The 20,923-nt window shown below is 41.5% G+C and overlaps 1 non-coding gene across 1 annotated transcript; it reads left to right on the plus strand.

The window, feature by feature from the left end:
- Positions 1-19,780: 19,780 nt before the first annotated feature.
- Positions 19,781-19,851, plus strand: TRNAC-GCA (transfer RNA cysteine (anticodon GCA)). The gene has a single exon. It is a non-coding gene; the product is annotated as a tRNA-Cys (tRNA).
- Positions 19,852-20,923: the final 1,072 nt, after the last annotated feature.

Consider the following 20,923-nt stretch of genomic DNA (forward strand, 5'->3'; position numbering starts at 1 on the left):
AAGTATAATTGCAGTTGCATCGATGTATTAAGTTATATAAGTTTCATCTGTACAACATTATATTTCTACTACTGTATACCCTAGCATGTTTTTACCACTAAAAATTTAGTTTCAACCTCTCACCATTTGGTTGACCTGCCCTTCATCCATATGGCCCGCCCCCAACCCCTCTGCTTCTGGTAACCACTACTCTGTTCTTTGTATCTAGGTGTGTATCTTTGGTTTGATTTGTTCACTTATTTTTTTCCCACTCACATGTGAAATGCAAAAATGAAAAATCAAGTAAAAAAGCAAAACATTGACTCCCTCTCTTTATGGAACATGATGTATAACCAACAAGACCAAGGCCACACTTACAGGACATTGTAGAGGGTACCCAAGATCTCAGCAGTTTGGTTATTAATTTTTTTTAATACTTGTTTCAGAAACATATTTTGTGTCCATTTTTGTTCTGCTTGATTCATTGTATTACTTTGTAATACGACGCTTCATATTACATGATATTGGTGGGGGAGGGGGAATTATTTTTAGTTAAACTGATACAAATGAAAATACTACCTATTGTGAGAGTCCATCAGGAACCATCACGGTTACTGAAGCTGATGAACTCAGCCAAGGGAAGCTACAGTTGACCTTCATGCCAGTTTTGTCACTTGTACACTTGTGTCTTATTTCACTTTCATTTTCTTCTCCCTTCTGATTTTCTCTTTGGAAGTGTCCTGATTTTCACATTTTTGTTATTTTTTCAATTGTCGTTTTATTTTTATCCTTTGGTTACTAGGATTCTTTTCTTTATCTTTCTGACTCTGTCCATCAGAATTTTTAATTTCTGTTGTGATATAATAATAGAGTTTTGACATAAAGATTCTGCCAGTCTTGGCTTGTTTAATTTTTTTTTTTTTTACTTCTACTAAGATATTTTCCATCACATTTTCATTTTGCTTTGATCAATACTTCTTAAAATGTATAAAATTAATCTGAAATTAAAGCATACACAAGAGCAATTCAAATGCTTTTAAAAATTGCCTGTTACTTTGTATTGAGCTACTTAATAGTGTAATCCAATTATTCTCTCTCCAACATCTGTAGACTTACTGATGAATGTGTAGGGAATTGTCACTTGTTTCCTCAGGCTGTTCTGTTGTGTCACTGACAGTTTTGTCTTCTCTTTCATGTAGAACCAGCAGACTTCCTCAGGATGAGTTGTATTGGATGTGGTAGACACAATCCAATATGTTAGGATGCATAAAACACACAACTTCTCACACAGACAAATTTGTTCTGGTTGTTATTCTGTTTCTGGTTCTGATACTGGTTTCTACTCTACACACACAAGGATTCTGATAAATTTTGTACAATTCCCATCACAAAAGAAAAACAGGTAGAATACATTTATAATTACAACTACTGTGATTTTGAGCATATTGCTGATGGAGAGAACTTGTGTTTTGACTTGACAAGGAGACACAAACTTATAATTGTAGACAGTTGAAGACTGGAAGTATTTTCAGCCCTTGGAACATTCTGGCTTCTGGCTGTGCATTTTTCAAACTTTGTTTCTCTCGCACCAGCCACATAGATCCAGTTCTAGGAACTAGAGGACAGATTCCTTCCAGGTCACACACTGCATCTTCAGCTGTGTGGGGTAATTGGCACAGTGAAGACTTCTGAGAGCTATTCCTCTACCAGGATGGTTAGCAATAACTCAACTATTAATGGCAGCAACAACAAATCAAATAAATATATATATCTCAACAAATCCCCACTAAGTACATCCCCAACTAACCTCTCTTTAGCCAGACCTCCAAAATACTTGGGGTAATTGATCACAGCAAAATGACACAAGGCAAAACTAGCAAAGGAAAAAGATACTCAGGGAGAATTCAGAGGGAACGAGGAGCAAGCGTCCAAGAATCCTTTCCTGATGGTGTCACACAAGCTGTGCCTATATCCTCCAGCCGTACGTGATAATGTGTGCGTGCTCAGTTGCCCGGTCATGTCTGTCTCATTGTGACCCCATGGACTGGAGCCCACCAGGCTCCTCTGTCTATGGGATTTCCTAGGCAAGAATACTGGAGTAGGTTGTCATTTCCTCCTCTAGGGGATCTTCCCGACCCAGGGATTGAACCTGAGTCTCCTGCATTGGCAGGCAGATTCTTTACCACTTTACCACCTGGGACGTCCTATACATGATAATAGAAAATCCTAAATAAAATTTTAACCAACAATTCAGCCAAACATTAAAAAAAAAATCACAGCATGACTATATGGCATTTATTCCAGTAATCAAGAGTGGTGTGCTATAAGGCAATATGTTTAATTCATCATATTGACATATCTAAGGAAAACAACTTAAAATAATCATCATAGATGCTGAGCAACGTTCATATAATTATTAGAATTTTAATTATTATTTTAGCAAGTTGACAAAAATCAGAAGCCAGTGTTTTTACCTTGATAATTATAAAAATCCTTCATGGACCCTGTATGCCCCCCTATTTCTGTAGCATTTCCTTTGACTTGTAATTCACAAGAAATGTCAGATATCGTCCTAATTCTTCTTTGTGGGGTTATTTCAAGATTAAAGTCATTGATCGAATGGACAACTGGGAGACAAAAATAAAGAAGTGAATTCCTAGGTAAAAACCGAAGTGACAAGTCTGGGATGAAATGTTTAGAATTGGAGTAATTGCCACAAAGAACCCTGGAGTGTGTTCAGCTCAGTTTTATTAGTTCTTCCTTGCATGGTCTGTTGATATGCTTTAAAGATATTCTGTGTTTTATCATGGGCATGGGGCTACAAGTTATTCTGAGAAATAAGAAAAAGAAATGGTAGATGCAGCCTCATGCTTTTTTGCACAAAAACATAAGAATGCACTTTACATTTTCAGTGATGTTTTATAAGCAATTGCCTGTCCATTGATTTGTGAACTTATTTTTGCCAAATGAACCACTCAGAATGGACACTACAGTTTAGAAGAACATAGGCTGAACTTACTCTTTAAAAAGTCTTACTACACTAGAACAATAAAGAATATGTATATTTATTCATCTGGGAAGCAGACTTTCACAAAATTGGAAAATCCTAACTTTTCAGAGTTCTTAATACCCCAATCCTCTACTTTTTTTTTTGCCCCAAGTTTCACAGACAGTCAGCCTCAGGATGGCAGGGCAGTTTATCACCACTGAACTTTGCCACCTGGCTTAATTTCCCTTTCAGCTCTACTTGGTAATAATATCCGCCTAATAGAATCCCATCTCCAGAATTTCTGGTCATCCCTGCATTGCACAATGGATGGAGCTAATCATGTTTTAAAGAGACTAAATATTACAGTGACATAAAAAGCTTCATTATGCCTTGGTTAGGAATATTAAACATCTGTGAACTGGGAGAGGAGAAAGGCAGAGATTAAGTTTGACGTTTGAGTGAAAACTAGGTGATAAAAACAATTAGGGCATTAATGGAGGAAGGTTCTGGGCTTTTTAGCACCACTGACCTTGCCAAGCCCATCACTTCTCTTGGCATTGTCTCTTTGATTGCCAAGTTTTCTGAGAGGAGAAAAGGATAATTTAAGGGATTGGATGGAAATTCACTGAATTTCTTCAGTGGAGCAGAGCTGCCGCTCTACCCCCTTACCTGGGGGGGGGGGGGGCTGTGTCTCGGCAAGCTCGTTTCCTGATCAGGGAGCCTCTGAACCATCAGGACCCATGTCTGTACTGCTTGATATTGTGACATCAGTAGTGACTGGATGATCAGACTGGCTTTTAATACCCACTAGTGCATGCACTGGCTTCCCTGGTGGCTCCATAGTAAAGAATCTGCCTGCTAATGCAGGAGATGCGGGTTCGATCTCTGGGCCAGGAACATTCCCTAAAGGAGGAAATGACTACTCACTCCGGTATTCTTGCCTGGGAAATCCTATGGATAGAGGAGCCTGGCAGGCTACAGTCCACGGGGTCGCAAAAGAGTCAGACATGACTTAGTGACTAAATAGCAGTAGCAGCAGCGTTGCATGCATTTGCAGACCAGGTTTTTCGAGTGGAGGAAAGAACAGATGTGAAAGTCGGACAGAGCTGCTGTCCATCCTTCTCCACCCTGGCTGTCTGTATGAACTTCTGCAAGTGGCTGAACCTTGGATTCCCATTTCCTCATCTGTAAGAGGGACGTAATGACAGCAAATGTGAGATAAATGGGACACGTAAATGAAGCACCTTGAAATAGCACTGGGCACAGTGGGAATAGTCCAATATCTTCCTTCCTTGCTTTCCAGATTCCTCTGAAGACTTCTTTCTGTATGAGGATATTCATTTACTTATTCATTTTCCTTGCTGTGTTTATGCAGTACTGACTATGTGCCAGGTACTGGGCCACACAAGAGTCAAAGATCAATAAAATACATATTTTCTTTAGTAGGTTCAAGTTAACTTAATCAGAGAATGGAGAGAATAGGATTAAGTTCATAACTTTGATCTGAAGATGAATCACATAATTTTGTTCTATGTTCTTGCTTCAAATGTCTATAAGAGGATCAGACCTTCAATGAACACCCATTATAGCCTAAACTCTGTAGTTAAGTGTTTTAAATGTAATGTTTGTTTCCACTTTTAGATATTATTTTTGATTATATAACAAGATTCATTATGATTATAGTAGTATATAAGTGAAATTTAGGATATATTTGAAAACACAAATAATGGCCTGAAATTTTTCTTGTAAGAACAACTGCCGAAAGATATCCATTGTTAACAGTTGGGTATGTAACTCTATAGAACTTTCTGAGATTTTCTTTCTATAATTACATACATACCTTTGTATAAGTTTATGCATGCGTACATATGTTAGAAAATGCAAAATTTTAAAAACAGTATTGGAATCACATATCATGTGTTTGGGGCTTTCTGGGTGGCTCAGTGTAAAGAATTTGCCTGCCAATGTAGAGGATGCAAGAGACATGGGTTTGATCCCTGGGTTGAGAAGATCCCCTGGAGGAGGAAATGGCAACCCACTCCAGTATTATTCCTTGGCTTGCATTTTGCTGCTCCAAACCAAACTGGCTTCTTTATCAAGCAAAGAAGGGGCTAGAATTTGGATGCCCAGTTAGCACAGCATGTTTCCTGCTGGTGCCCCTCTGGGCAGGTTAGGGTTACAAGGCTTACTTTACACTGTCTAAAGTTTAGTTCGCCCCTCTCATTGCTGTCCTCTCCTCTCTCACCTCTTTGTCTTCATAGGTTTTCATTTAATACATTGAACTGAGGTGGATAAACCTAGAGCCTGTTACAGACTGATTCAGAAGAAGAGAAGTGTCATATGTTAATGCATATATATGGAATCTAGAAAAGTGGTACTGATGAACTTATTTGCAGGGCGGGAATCGATATGTAGATGTAAGAATGGACTTGTGGACAAAACAGGGGAAGGAGTGGGTGGGATGAATTGAGAGAGTAGCATTGACATATATACACCATCATGTGTAAAATAGATAACTAGTGGCAAGAAGTCATATAGCACAGGGAACTCAGCCCAGTGCTCTGTGATGACCTAGTGGGTGGGATGGGGGTGGGAGGCAGGCTCAGGAAGGGGGGATATATGTATCCTTATGGCTGATGCACATTGTTGCAGCAGAAACCAACACAGTATTGTAAACAACTATACTCCAACTGAATACCGAGAGAGAAAAAATTCCCTGTATTCTTGCAGGGTTTCAGGAAGTGGCTGCTTTTGACTGTAAGGCCCGAATACATTTCAGACTTGCTCTGGGTCAGAAAAGCACTACTTTTGCCCTCCTTTTTTTTTAATTTGAGTATAATTGCGTTACAATGTTGTGTTAGTTTCTGCTGCACAACAACAGTGAATCAGCCATCAGTATACATATAGCCCTTCTATCCTTCATTTTTAACAACACATTTTTCCAGACACGACTTTACACATTCCCTGGGGGCAGGAAGGCTCCCTGCTTTTCACCTTTCTGTCCCTCCCAGAGCCTGGCTCACTGCAGGAGCAGAGAACTCAGGTGCTGGATCTAGCCACTCTCCCACTCTCGGGGAAACAAAACCTTACATCTTATTCAGATCCTCCGGGTGACAGCTTCCGCCAGTGTCTTCTCATTTCTGCCTCTACAGAACTGTAAAATGGCAAATCCTATTTTTCAAGAGAAAGCAAGGAAAGTAATAGAAGCTCCTGGGGGCAGGGCTTCACAGTCCAGAGCCAGGCTGTGGTGTATTTTTAGTTCCAAGCTTCTGAGGCAGCAGAGTGGATTTTTGGCTGCAGGGAATCGGGGGGGTAAGGGGTGGGGGTGGGGGGTGGGCAGGGGGCAGCGTGGCCCTGTATCCCAGGAGCTCCTGGAGCTGCAAAACCCTCAAAGCAGCTGGCTCTCCATTGGCAGGAGGAGGGAGCAGTGCATCAGAATCTCAGACTCATCTGAACAGTCCAGCTACCAGCTGTGTTGTTGTTCAGTCCCTAAGTTGTGTCTGACTCTTTGGGACCCCATGGACTGCAGCACGCCAGGCTTCCCTGTCCATCACCACCTCCCGGAGCTAACTCAAACTCATGTCCATTGAGCCGGTGATGCCATCCAGCCATCTCATCCTCTGTCATCCCTTTCTCCTCCTGCCTTCAATTTTTCCCAGCATCAGGGTCTTTTCCAATGAGTCAGTTCTTCGCATCAGGTGGCCAGAGTATTAGAGTTTCAGCTTCAGGATCAGTCCTTCCAATGAATGTTCATGTGTGCAGAGTAACAAAGGGAAAAACAGGGGAATGTGTTTGGGCTCTGCAGGGGACTGATTTACCTGGATTCATACATTTTGGGGGCTCAGAATCTTGACTTAATCCTTTAGACAACAACATTTTTGCACCTTGTTTTATGTCCCTGGATATGTTCCAGTGTCTCCTGGTTTATAAGTCTGTGGGAACTTGAATAGACTTTCTATCCTACTGTTGTGTGAACAATTGTATAAATCTTAGTTTTGTTGATTTGGTTCACAGTGCTTTTCAGATCTACTATACCCTTCTACTTCTCTGTATATTCATTCTATTAATATAGAAGAGTTTGATATTTAAACTCCAGCTAGAAATCTTAATTTATCTATTAATACTTAAAAATAATTGTAATATATAGTGGAACTATATGTAACCTTATTTGGTATTTTCCAGGACTTCTGTAAATGTGCTATCATACTTTCACAATAAAAAAAAAATCCTGTAGGATCCACCCAAACCAGCCCCCATATCAGTTCAGTTCAGTCACTCAGTTGTGTCCAACTCTTTGGGACCCTATGGACTGCAGCATGCCAGGCTGCCCTGTCCATCACCACCTCCTGGAGCTAACTCAAACTCATGTCCATTGAGTCAGTGATGCCATCTAACCATCTCATCCTCTGTCATCCCCTTCTCCTCCTACCTTCAGTCTTTCCTAGCATCAGGGTCTTTTCCAATGAGTCAGCTCTTAGCATCAGGTGGCCAAGTTATTAGAGTTTCAGCTTCAGTATCAGTCCTTCCAATGAATATTCAGGACTGATTTCCTTTAGGATGGACTGGTTGGATCTCCTTGCAGTCCAAGGGACTCTCAAGAGTCTTCTCCAACACCACAGTTCAAAACCATCAATTCTTTGGTGCTCAGCTTTCTTTATGTGTGTGTGTCCAGTTCTCACATCCATACATGACTACTGGAAAAACCATAGTCTTGACTAGATGGACCTTTGTTGGCAAAGTAATGTCTCTGCTTTTTAGTATGCTGTCTAGGTTGGTCATAGCTTTTCTTCCAAGGAGCAAGTGTCTTTTAATTTCATTGCTGCAGTCACCATCTACAGTGATTTTGGAGCCCCCAAAATAAAGTCTGTCACTGTTTCCACTGTTTCCCCATCTATTTGCCGTGAAGTGATGGGACCAGATGTCATGATCTTAGTTTTCTGAATGTTGAGTTTTAAGTCAACTTTTTCACTCTCCTCTTTCACTTTCATCAAGAGGCTCTTTAGTCCTTCTTTGCTTTCTGCCGTGAGGGTGGTGTCATCTGCATCTCAGAGGTTATTGATATTTCTCCTGGTAGTCTTGATTCCAGCTTGTGCTTCATCCAGCAAAGCATTTCTCATAATATACCTTGCATGTAAGTTAAAAAAGCAGGGTGACAATATACAGCTTTGACATATTCCTTTCCCAATTTGGAACCAGTCTGTTGTTCCATGTCCAGTTCTAACTGTTGTTTCCTGACCTGCATACAGATTTCTCAGGAGTCAGGTCAAGTGGCCTTGTATTCCCATCTCTTTAAGAATTTTCCACAGTTTGTCGTGACCCACACAGTCAAAGGCTTTGGCATAGTCAGAAAAGCAGAAATAGATGTTTTTCTGGAACTGTCAATGTAGGAGACATAAAATGCCTGCCAGTGTAGGAGACGTAAAAGACCTGGGTTCAACCCCTGGGTTGGGAAGATCCCCTGGAAGAGGGCATGGCCACCACTCCAGTAGTCTTGCCTGGAGAATCCCATGGACAGAGGAGCCTGGTGGGCTACAGTCCATGGAGTCGCATAGAGTCGGACACAGCTGAAGTGACCTAGCACGCATAAATTCTATTGCACATATATGTCCATGAGACTGCCACCTCAATTAGCAATGTGAAGACATTCTCCCCCTCCAAAGCATCTTCCTGCCCCTTGGAATCCTTCTTCATCACCTCCCCTTCCGCCAGTAACCATAGATCTGCTTCTTGTCACTGCACATTGAATACACTGTAATAACTGATCTAAACAGCCGATGGGAAGATCTAGTGAGCATATCCATGCTGCCTCGTGGACAGTTTCTATTGACTGTTTTCTTTCCTGGGTATGAGACACTTTTCTTTGGAGGTGAAATAATTTTTGTTAAAAGCTATCCATTTTATTTTATTTTAAGCTTTTTATTTCATATTGGAGTAGAGCCAATGAACAATGTTGTGATAGTTTCAGGGGGACAGCACAGGGACTCACCCATACATACACTTGTATCCATTCTCCCCCAAGCTCCCCTCCCATCCAGGTTACCACGTAACATTGAGCAGAGTTCCATGTTCCACCTGTACATCTTCTTTGATGAGGTGTCTGCTCAAATAGTTTGCCCATTTTTAATTCGTTTATCATTTTTTATTGTTGTGTTAAGTATTCTTCGTATATTTTGAATAACAGTCCTTTATCAGATATGGTTTTGGCAAATATTTTCTCTGAGTCTGCGGCTTGTTTTCTCATCCTCTTGACCACTGATTGTTTTTGACAAACACCCTGGGGACAGAACTTTTCTCATTATATGAGCTCTTTTTCAGGTCAAATAATGGGGCTTTTCCAGGGAGTTGCTGGACAGGAGAAATAGTACAATGTGATGGGGGTGGGATTGCCAAAGAGCCCCAGACCCGTCAGTGTCTGCGAGGCTGCTAGTCTGCCCAGCTGTCAAGACTGCAACTCAGCTGGTTTTCGAAGTCCCTATGGAGCTGAGAAGAAAGGATAGCAATAGGGCAAGTTAAAACCTCACAAAGCTCCCGATTCTCCAAGATTCGGCTGTTTTTTTCTTGAATAAATGCTCCTTGGATTATTATAAGAAACTTGTTAATTTTAAGAATTTTGAAACTTATAATTTGACCTTTTTTTTTTTTATTTTTCCTGCCAGTGTTCTTGTTGCCTTTGTGGAAGACGATATCTTCAGAGGTTCTTTCTCTGCTCTTCTGGAAGTCTATCCTTATTGGTTCTTTTCTACATAATGGTCGATCTGAACGTTTTCCAAATTGTGTGTGATGTTAAAAAAGATGCTTCATACAGCAAGGACTCTACTCTCAAAAATTTGGGGGAAATATAATATGTAAGCAGATTAAAAAAACATCTGTGTTATGTTCTCTTTTCCACCTTTGGTTTGAACACATCCTTGGTACACAGTTTCATGCCTGCTCGGGGCCGACCTTCAGCCCCTACAGTAGCACACTGTGCTTGTCCTCTGTGGTTTGGTGCCATGGTGTCCCCTACGCTGCACCAGGTCCCTTGTCCTGTGTGAAGGTCACCAGATGTGTAAGAGGGTTAGTGCTTAGGGCGTCAACCCTCAACCAATAGAGGATCAGAGGTGTTGGTTAAATGCTGGCTTCCTGAATTTGGATGGAAAACTCTGAGGGTGTTTCCCTCCATCCCTGTAGGGGCCCTCCAGAGACCAATCCCCAGGTAACCGTAGTGGGAACCACTTCCATAATGTAACATTTATTGCCTTTGCCTCCATCTGATTCTTACTTTTCTGTCCACCCCAATTCCTGTGGTCACCTTTCTAACTCTTTGTGCAAATCTACATCTCAGACTTTGCCTGTGGGGACATCCAAATGAAGACACATGGTTTCAGAAAAGCTAAATAGTTCCTCTTAATTACAGTTCTCAGGGAGTTTTTATCTACTATTTCAGATCATCATTATCTCAGAGAAGGTTATGGTATGCTTTTAGCCATTGAACCTTTTTTAGATTTATCATCTTGAGGGCGTGTGCCCCCGCAGAATACGAACATGCTTTCAGAAGTGTTGGTTTAATGTAAACGAGCATGTATCCAAGCTTAGGATATCCTTTTAGATGTCAGTTCGTGTGAAGTGAGAATCATCCAGCATTAAAGACATATCGGCTTCCCAGGATGGGAACAAAGTCCTCTGTGTGTGCGTGTGTGCTCAGTCGAGTCTGACTTTTTGTGGCCCCATTGGCTGTAGCTGCCAGGATCTTCTGTCCATGGGGATTCTCCAGGCAAGAATACTGGAGTGAGTTGCCATGTGTTCCTCCACGGGATCTTCCCAACCCAGGAACTGAACCCAGGTCTCCCTCATTGCAGGAGGATCCTTTACTGTCTGAACCACCAGAGAAGCCTGAGCCCCATGCTCTACTGCATTATCTAATAGTAACAGAATCAGAGGATTAGAAGTACAGAGGAAAGGAACATCAATCCTCAAAGGACATGTATCGTTAACTACTCCCCTGGATGAATTAGCCAAATGTGCTGTGTGTTAGTTGCTCAGTCATGTCCAACTCTTTGTGACCTCATGGACTGTAGCTCACCAGGCTCCTCTGTCCATGGGATTTTCCAGGCGAGAATACTGGAATGGATTGCCATTTCTTACTCTAGGGGATCTTCCCAACTCAGGGATCAAACTCCCATTTCCTATGCCTCCTGCATTGGCAGGCAGACTCTTTACCACTGCGACATCTGGGAAGTCCTTATGCTCAGGTAACTCTTAAATATAGCAATTCAGCCATTGAAACTTGATATGCATCTATTATGGTCCATATCCATCACTGACCAACTGAACTGAACATGTGTTTGCTTCAGTCAGTTCAGTTCAGTTCAGTTGCTCCATTGTGTCCTGCTCCATTGTTTCCTACTCCTTGCGACCCCATGGGCTGCAGCACGCCAGGCTTCCCTGTCCATCACCAACTCCTGGAGCTTGCTCAAACTCATGTTCATCGAGTTGGTGATGCCATCGAACCATCTCGTCCTCTGTTGTCCCTTTCTCCCCTTGTCTTCAATCTTTCTCAGCATCAGGGTTTTTTCCCAATGAGTCAGTTCTTTCCATCAGGTGGCCAAAGTACTGGAGTTTCAGCTTCAGCATCAGTCCTTTCAATGAATATTCAGGACTGATTTCCTTTAGAATTGAGTGGTTTGATCTCCTTGTAGTCCAAGGGAGTCTCAAGAGTCTTCTCCAAGAGTCCCTCTAGAGAGGGACTCTGTGTTTGCTTATTCACAGTGGAATATTTCATGATGCATCAGAGGCAGTAAAAAAAAAAATCAAAATTATCGCAGCTGGGCAAAAATAGCATCACTCAATATTGCACACACTTTATAATATTGAAGCTTGCACAACAAGCCAAGGAGTCACGATTGGCAAGGTTCAACCCGATATAGAGATGGTAGAACTCTTTGTGAGACACAGTTAATACTTCATATTTTATTTGATTTCTCATTGGATGAAACATTTATGATGTCACTTCTACAACAAAACAACGTGATTGTCATTTAGCTGATTTTGTCTGTTGGCTCTATTAAAATATTCCATGTTTTATCACTTAGAATAGTCAATTTTGGAGACATTAGAATTATGGTGTAATTCTGGCTCAGATGCATGTGGTATTAGGGATGTAGTGACAACATCTGGTCAACACTTCATGGTTTAGGGTACCCCTCCTCCCTCCCACTCCCAAGTAATTAGAAGAGTCTAGTGATTTTCAACAGTTGAGGACCTTCCTGGAATTTTCTGTATTGGCAATAGAAGTTTTCTCTTGTGAATCAGGGGCAGTAAACATGTAGGCATGGGGCTAGTGGTGGGTGTTTTGACTATTGCACGGAGAAAACTTTACTATAATTAGAAAATAAAGCCAGTCACCAAAGGGAACCAGAGATGGACATGCGTGGACAGAAAGAGAGAGTGCTACGGTCATTCCTGAACCCTTATCCAGGGCTGTGCCTGAAGGCAGCTTTGTCCCAGGTCTTGCCAGTGCCATGAGTCAATGAATTCTCTTCATTGCAACTTGCTGAACTCATTGGTCTTAGAATCCTGTCACTTGTGACCAAACTTCTTGACTTAGTGCATGATAAATATCTGTGCTTGGTTCTGACTTCCTGTCCACCCCACCTCTCATCCTCTACCCCTTATAATGGAGAAGGTGTTTGCTATGGAGTCAGGCAGACCTGGGTTTATAATCCGGTTTCATCAAGTGTTATTGTCACTGACAGTTTGTGAGAGAAGTATGACAGTGTCAGAGCAAAATGGCTATTCTGGGCCAATCGCATCTGGGGTTCAAATCCTGGATGTGTCACTGTTAATCTTTGTGCTATTGGGTACATTTCATAAACTCTTTGAACTACATTTCCTCATTGTAGTGTGTGAATTATACCTTTTAACTTTTGTTGTTACTTTGATGATCAGAAATGATTTGCTTTGCAAACTTGATAAATAATTGCCACACATTTTGAATACCTCGTTAGTTTTTCTTATTCCATAAAAGCAGTCTTCTAATAAAAATGAGACAAAAACATTCAACCTCCAAATCTTCTTTCCCAGATGAATGGAAGTCTGGCAAAGTAAGGTTACAGGACGAAATGTTTCGAATATGTGATTCTGAGTCTATTTTTCTCTGGAGACAAAAGGACTACATAGGGAGTGTTTGTTTATTGACATGTAAATTTATGATCTTAATAAAGGAGATAAATATTTGTTTTGTGGGACAGTGGTGTTTTTCCTTCTAAAATAACAGAGCGGAGAGAAAAAAAAAATCTTTCTATGCCCTTTTCATCCCCACATTCTGTTCCTAATCCTCCACAATATTGAAATCAAATATAATTACTTATTAAGAAAGGGATACGAGGTTGCTTGTGCATGAACTGTATGTCAGGTATCTCACATTCCATTTTTCTTTTAAGTCATCCTTGAACAACCCTGGGAGGCGCCTGGCAGCCACCTTGCAGCTGGAGCTGGCTTAGGAGTTCTGCTTAGGAGTTCTGTCCTCCTGCAAGGTCTCTTCAGCGCCCTCTGTTGACAAAGTTCACAAAGGGAAAAAAATAGTTAAAGAGCCCAGCTCCTTTTTTTCTTTTTTTTTCAGAATTGGCACTGAAGAATTAATTTGCACTCAAGAGGCAATCAGTTGATAACAGACACACTTATAAACCATCATAGAAGGCATTCAGTAGGGGAGAATAATTGGCACCAAGAGAAAGACACCCAAGGAGAATTTACTTTTAAAAGAAGAAAATGTAAGTTGGGTAGAAAAAGGCTTTCAATGATATTTTAATTTAGCAACATAAAATTCAAAATTTTGAAAGTAAGTACATTTTACTTATAATGATTCAGTTATGTTATACTTGAAATTATGGTCAACCTTCCTGTGCCTTAGTTCTCTCATCTGAAAAAAAAATGGTTAAAATAATGCAACTTCCTCCTCAGGGTTGTGAGAAACTTAATGGCATAATTGATTTAGAACAGTATCTGGTATATGTTAAACAGTCAATAAACATTAGCTACTATTTTTAGTTTTTAGAATGAGCAAAATGGTCAAATCTTCATTTTGCTTTTCAAAATCTTATTATAATAAATATATCCAATAATTTCATTGAATAGATATTTATTGATTACCTACATGAATTCTTCTGTGTATTTTATTTTAGATCAGTGATGAAAACAGGAAAAACCTCTAGAGCTAATGTTCTAGCATGGACTGTGTAAGTACTAGTAACCTTATGAGGTGTGTCTTGTCTTTCCTTTCTACCTTTTGAATAAAGAGAACGAAGAAGGTCTAGAACAGAAGTCAGGAAACCACAGCCAGTTGGCCCTAACTGACCCACTGCTTTTTAAAAGCACATTCATTTGCTTATTTGTTTATTTATTTGGCTGCACTGGGTCTTAGTTGTGTCATGTGGGATCTCGTTTCCCGACCGGGAATCGAATCCAGATCCCCTGCATTGGGAATGTGGAATCTCAGCCACTGGACCACCACAGAAGTCCCCCACTGCTTATTTTTGTAAATGTCGTTTTGCTGGAATACAGCCAAATCCATCCATTTATGCATTGTCTATGGCCATTTTCATGCTACAATGGCAGAGTTAAATAGTTGTGACAGAGACCAGGTGACCTGCAAGCTGACAAGATTTACTATCTAGTTTTTACAGGAAAAGGTTGCCAACCTCTGGTCTTAGAAGACATGTATGGAAACAATGTGGAGGAGGACTTCCTTCCCATCCCATCCCATCCCACCCCAGGCCTCTCGCCTTAGACGACATCTTGAGTTAGAAACATGCTTGCATTCATGTAAAGCTCCTGAGAATTTTGAGGTTGTTTGTTACAATAGTTAGCTTATCTTTATGAATTTAAAGTGTCCAGCTTTCTAAGGGATTCACCAGTTTTAACAATGAAAGTGAAAGTTTCTCAGTTGTGTCCGACTCTTTCCGATCATGTGGACTATACAGTCCATGGAATTCTCCAGGCCAGAATACTGGAGTGGGAAGCCGTTCCCTTCTCCAGGGGATCTCCCCAACCCAGGTATCAAACCCAGATCTCCTGCACTGCAGGCAGATTCTTTACCAGCTGAGTCAAAAGGGAAGCCCAAGAATACTGGAGTGGGTAGCCTATCCCTTCTCCAGTGGATCTTCCTGACCCAGGAATTGAACCAGGGTCTCCTCCATTGCAGGAAGATTCTTTACCAGTTGAGCTACCAGGGAATCCCAATTTTAACAATGGCTAGTTTTAATTCTACAGTGTTTATATAAATCTCTTGTGAACTGCCCATTGAGTTTGCAGATTTCCTCTTATTTTTTTCAAATGAAGTATAGTTGATATATAATATTGTATTGGCTTCAGGTGTACAGCAAAAGTGATTTAGTTATACACCCACATGTATATTCTTTTTCAGATTATTTTCCATTATAGGTTATTACAATATATTTAATATAGTTACCTGTTCTATACAGGTAACTTGTTTTTTATCTACAGATTTTATCCTTTTTGCTTGACAACTGTCTCTCACTTATTAATAGATCATCGTTTGTTAGTGGGTATCCTATTCTTTTGAGTAGTTCCCCAACATTTATTAAGCTCATGGAATTCTGTATCTTTGTAAGAATTACAATTTAATTTTTCAAACAATTTCCTTTTGAGATGCGTGCCAGGCATGGCATAATCAACAAGAACCCAGAGCTGATGGTAGGAATAGAGCCGTGTGTTGTGACAAGAACTGTTTTCTTTTAAACAGTTGATAATGATCATTTCTGTAAGATTGTTGGGCTTCTCTATTCAGCTTTGTAACTGTGGAGAATAGCTATCAAGTTCTCAGAGGAGGCTCTTTTTTGCCTGAGTGTGAAGGTCAGTGGGAAGGTCGAGAGGAGGGAGCCCGGGATCTCTGCTGGGAGAGCTGACAAATGATGAACTGAGCACAGAGCATGTGGACCGGGTGTTAAAGGGTGAACGTGAGTGTCCTGGGGTGCAGTGGGGTCGGAGTGCAAGTGGGTATAAGTAAGCAGATGTTACTGACATGCATCTGGGCAAGTACTTCTAAGATACAGAGTAGTTCGTAGAAGCATGAAGTGCATACCCAGGCATGGCCATGGGTTAGAGGGGTGAGGGGAGAGCAGCAAGGTTGCAAAGGGCTCGAGTGATCTTCAGTGAGTTTTATCCCGTTTTTTTTTTTTTAGTAGTTAGCTACCGGTTTTAACTCCGGGAGTTGGTGATGGACAGAGAAGCCTGGCGTGCTGCAGTCCATGGGGTCGCAAAGAGTCGGACATGACTGAGCCACTGAACTGAACTGGTTTTAAACTGCAAACCTGTCATCTCAGAGTCCATATCTCTGCTCTGTCCTCCATTTTCCTCCCCCCTGAGAAGTTGTTCATGGGCTGACTGAGGGATATCTGACTCCGTAGATCCCATTTTGAAAACCACTGTAGCAGAGGACAGGATGCCAGCGGGCTTTGAAATGGAGGAGTGACCTGAGGGTGTCTGTGTGTCTGCAAGAGCATACCAGTGTCCTGAGGCTGGACCCTAGGGAGGAGCAGGGAGCCTTTAGGACAACTGTGTCCATGTTTCCTGGAACTGCATTCAGAACTGAGAAAGATACAGGTCCCTTGTAAACATATGTGGGTTGAAAAAAGTCCACAGCCGTTTTCAGAGTAGGTGGAACCCCTGGTGTGTATCTCATATGAAGAGCAAGAGCCCTGCATCCCTGTTTGCTAATGATCAAGATCATCAAAATGAAAGTGCAAGTGAGTCTTGGGGTCCGCTTTTAGAGGTCGGAGCATTAGGTTGAAAGGAGGAATGTCTGTCCCCTTGGTGGGAGAATAAATATCTGAGCTGACTGTTGGCTGTAAAGAGTAGGCTATGAGCGCAGCAACGGCCTTGCCAGTTCAGCCCAGTGCTAGGAACTAAGGCAACGTTCAAGGCTGAACAAACCGGGAGCTCAGTATCCTTCATGACTGTCTGTACAAAAGCTGTTAACATGTTGACTTCTTCACTGTTGAGACATACCAATTTCAAACTCATACAGCCTGAGACTCCAGTCAAGATAAAGTATAAAAGAAATGAAATGGAAGCACTAACCACTGACATAGCCATTTGAGACTAGCTAGACTATTATTGGCTTCCCAGGTGCCTCAGTGGTAGAGAATCCATCTGCCAATGCAGGAGACACAGGTTCAATCCCTGAGTTGGGAAGATCCCCTGGAGCAAGAAGTGGCAACCCACTCCAGTATTCTTGCCTGGAGAATCCCATAGACAGAGGAACCTGGCAGGTCCTTGGGGATCACAAATTTTTGGATGTGACTTAGTGATTGAGCACGCAGACCACTATTATTTCATTAGCTGCCACTTATTTAGCTCTCACTAAGGACCTGGTGTTTTGCTTATGCTACCTTTAGCTCTTACAGGTGCCCTGCTTGGTTTAATTGGTTCAATCTCCAGACATCCTCCAAGGTTTGGTTCACATGCCACTTCCTCCATGAAGCTTACCGTGACCACACCTCTCTTCTTCTCCCCAAGTAGCTACTTTTTAGTCCTGGCTTCTAAAGACTTTCTGTGAGCATCTCTCATCACACTTGTCACTTTGCTTAAGATTTCTGTATATATTATTCTGTTACTACTTCTCCTTCGAGACTTTGTTGATAGCAGAATCTGTGTTTAACTCATCCTTTCTTTTTTTAAAAAAACAGAATGTATTTATTTGGCCACACAGGGTCTTAGTTGCTGCTTGAGGAATCTTTGATCTTCATTGCAGCACGTGGGGTCTAGTTCCCTGGCCAGGCATCAAACACAGCCCCCCTGCATTGGAAGTGCAGAGTCTTAGCCACTGGACCACCAGGGAAGTCCCTACCTCATCCTTTTGAATTCTTTATGAAACATCTATTATATTTTTTTTTTCAAAGAAATTGATGGGTACCGGAAGTATGAAGGGAATAACGCCTGGTGTCTTTGTGGAGTCAGTTTCCATTATTGTGGAAGAAGGGCTTCCCTGTGGGCTCAGAGTGTAAAGCTGACATGTGTACATAATTTCTGTGTGCACAGACTGATCTCAGATGAGTGAGGCTGGACATGGTAGGACAAGGTAGTAAGTAGGTAAAGGTTTGACGATATTACGGTCAATGCCATGTTTGCGTTTGGACTGAAGGTTGCACTTCGGATGGCATATAGTGTAGGTGGGGGGAATGACGGGCAATGAGCCTGGAAAGGTAGTTTGAAAGTCATGGGTTGTGCAGCACAGTACAGGTCCTCAAATATCTGTTGACTGTCTTGCTGTTGCTCACAACACAGCATCTCTTATGAAGCCCTTTGATACCTCCTGTGTGATATTTCAACTCAACACTTTGTGGGGTGTAGAGAGAGAATAAGAACATAAGGTTTTGAAGACCTGGGTCTGGGATTTGACTTTTGAGTCCTCTTTTGGCCTCTTCTGCTTTGTTCCAACCCCCAAAATCTCCTTGAAGTCAGCGAAAAGTTGGGTTCTTGGCATGACATTAAGTTCAGGCCCTTAGACATTCTATTTTTAATAGACAGGCATGACTGAGTTTTTTTGTAAATGAAAAGAATCAATAAGGCTTTGATATGAAGACTTTGCTTTTCATTTTTTCCTTTTTTTTGGTTAGGAGTGAAAGTCACTCTGTACCAAAGAAAAATGATGTCCACAGATGAAATATGTTTTCCCTGATGTTTTTTGATCAACTCAATGCATACCAAGTGCTTTCAAGGACTCAGGATCCCGCTGAAGCTGGGGCAGGACTGTGAAAACTGAATTTGTGCATCTCTTGGCCTTTTTGGTGGACTCTGATCATTTTAACATGTCTATTGAAAGTTAACATTTTCAAGGTTTATTAAATTCAGAAATAGAGCTCACCAGATAAATGGAGACTCTCATCTGGAGGGCATGAACTTTTTCCACAGTCCTGGTCCCTGCCAATTATTACACATATTTGGTGTCCAGCCTTGATTCATCATGTCACTTCTTGAAAATCTTTGATAACTCTCCATTGTCAGCAGGACAAAACCTAGATTACTTCATGTGTGGCTTCATCGCTAAGTTGTGTCCAATTCTTTGCGACCCATGGACTGTAGCCTGCCAGGCTCCTCTGTCCATGGGATTCTCCAGGCAAGAATATTGGAGTGGGTTTTCATTTCCTTCTTCAGGGGATGTTCCCAACCCAGGGATCAAACCCGAGTCTCTTATGTCTCTTGCATTGGCAGGCAGATTCTTTACCACCAGCATCACCTGGGAAGCTAAGACGGCTTAAGCCGAAGGAGGCTGAAAGACTTCACTGCCATAATGAGGTGAGAATTGACTCTAGTCTTTATTAAAGATGTCCAGGGAATTTGTTGTTTTATTTTTCAAAGAGACATTGAAATCAACATGTAAGGATAGGTTGATTTAGTGGAAATCATCCTGTATTAGCCACAAGGACAGGGATTTTGTGTGAGTTTTGTATGGTCAGTACATGTTGAATGAATGAATGAATGGACTATTTTTATTTTTACTTATTTATTGGCCATAGCATGTGGCTTGTGGATCTCAATTCCCTAACCAGGATTTGAACCCGGGCCGTGGCAGTGAAATCCTAACCACCAGTTAGGTGGTTAGGGCCACCAATGAACTCCCTGAATAGGCTATTTTTAAACTGGAATTCACAAGCCTGGGAATCATGTTTATTTCCATCACTAACTTATTATAGTGTTTATTATCACCTTGACTAAGTGGAATAAAGTTCTAGGATGACAGTTTTCTCTTTAGTAAAATGAGATGGTCAGACACCAGATGATTCTAATTCTTAGACTCTATGAAATAATGCTTCCCTGGTGGCTCAGTGGTAAAGAATCTGCCTGCAGTGCAGGAGACCCAGGTTCGATCCCTGGGTTGGGAAGATCCCCTGGAGAAGGACATGGCAACCCACTCCAGTATTCTTGCCTGGACAATCCTATGGACAGAGGAGCATGGTGGGCTACAGTCCATGGGATCACAGAGAGTCGGACACGACTGAGCTATTAACATGTTCATGTTCATGAAATAATGGGTGATACTGTATTAATAAAGCTTACAAATATTGGATCTGAAAAACTCAGAAATCATACTTGGTTATTTAGAATAACTCCTTTGAATAAGCTAGGGGCTCGAGGATACTTCCAATGAATTCCAAGCAAAGATTACCCAGCTTCCAGTTTAAGGGGAGAGGGTGTAAATTCTCCCTGTGCAGAAGGGTTTTATTCTGTCAAGGAAAGGCAGTTCTTATATTTTCAAATGTTCTTTCCACTGATATCTTCTCCTCAGCCTCTTAATATGTTTAAGTCTCTGCATCTTTAGTATTTTTAATGTTTATTTATTTATTTGGCTCCTCTGGCACGCGGAATCTTCAATCTTCTTTGTCACATGCGGGAGGTGGAATCTGGCTCCTTGACCAGGGATTGAACCCAGGCCCCCTGTGTTGGGAGCACAGAGTCTTAGCCACTGGACCCCCAGGGAAGTCCCTCTGCATCTCTAAAACAGATGATTTACATAAGCCCAGGCTTCTTCTACTCACCCCTCTTTCGAGTGTCTGTCTCTATCAGCCATTCTTTTCTCGTCCTCAACTAAGGCACACTGTGCAACCTGGAATGTTCAGATTCTGGGCCTCACCACTCTACTGACGTGGAGTTTCCCGACGGCTCCGGCACTGGCTTCCTTGGTAATTCCAATGGACCCTTTCTAGACTTCTTCCTGGCAATCATCAATGTTATGATGAAACTTTTTTCTAAAATGAAAGTTTGAAAGACATAAAACTTAAAGTCATTTTCATTTCTGGCCCTGGGTGAGTGGACTTGGGAAGGCAAGGGAATGGGATGAGAAGAGTCTTAGGTCAAGTAAATGGTCATGTTCTTATTCCTGGGTTAGGTGATGGATGCTCTTTACCTATTAGGTAGGATTTCATCCAAATCCTATGAAATAATAGAAGGCATGGG

The sequence above is a fragment of the Giraffa tippelskirchi genome, chromosome 6 (genome assembly GCF_054371585.1).
Source record: "Giraffa tippelskirchi isolate mGirTip1 chromosome 6, T2T-mGirTip1v1.2.pri, whole genome shotgun sequence".
In the NCBI taxonomy this organism is placed as follows: Eukaryota; Metazoa; Chordata; class Mammalia; order Artiodactyla; family Giraffidae; genus Giraffa; species Giraffa tippelskirchi.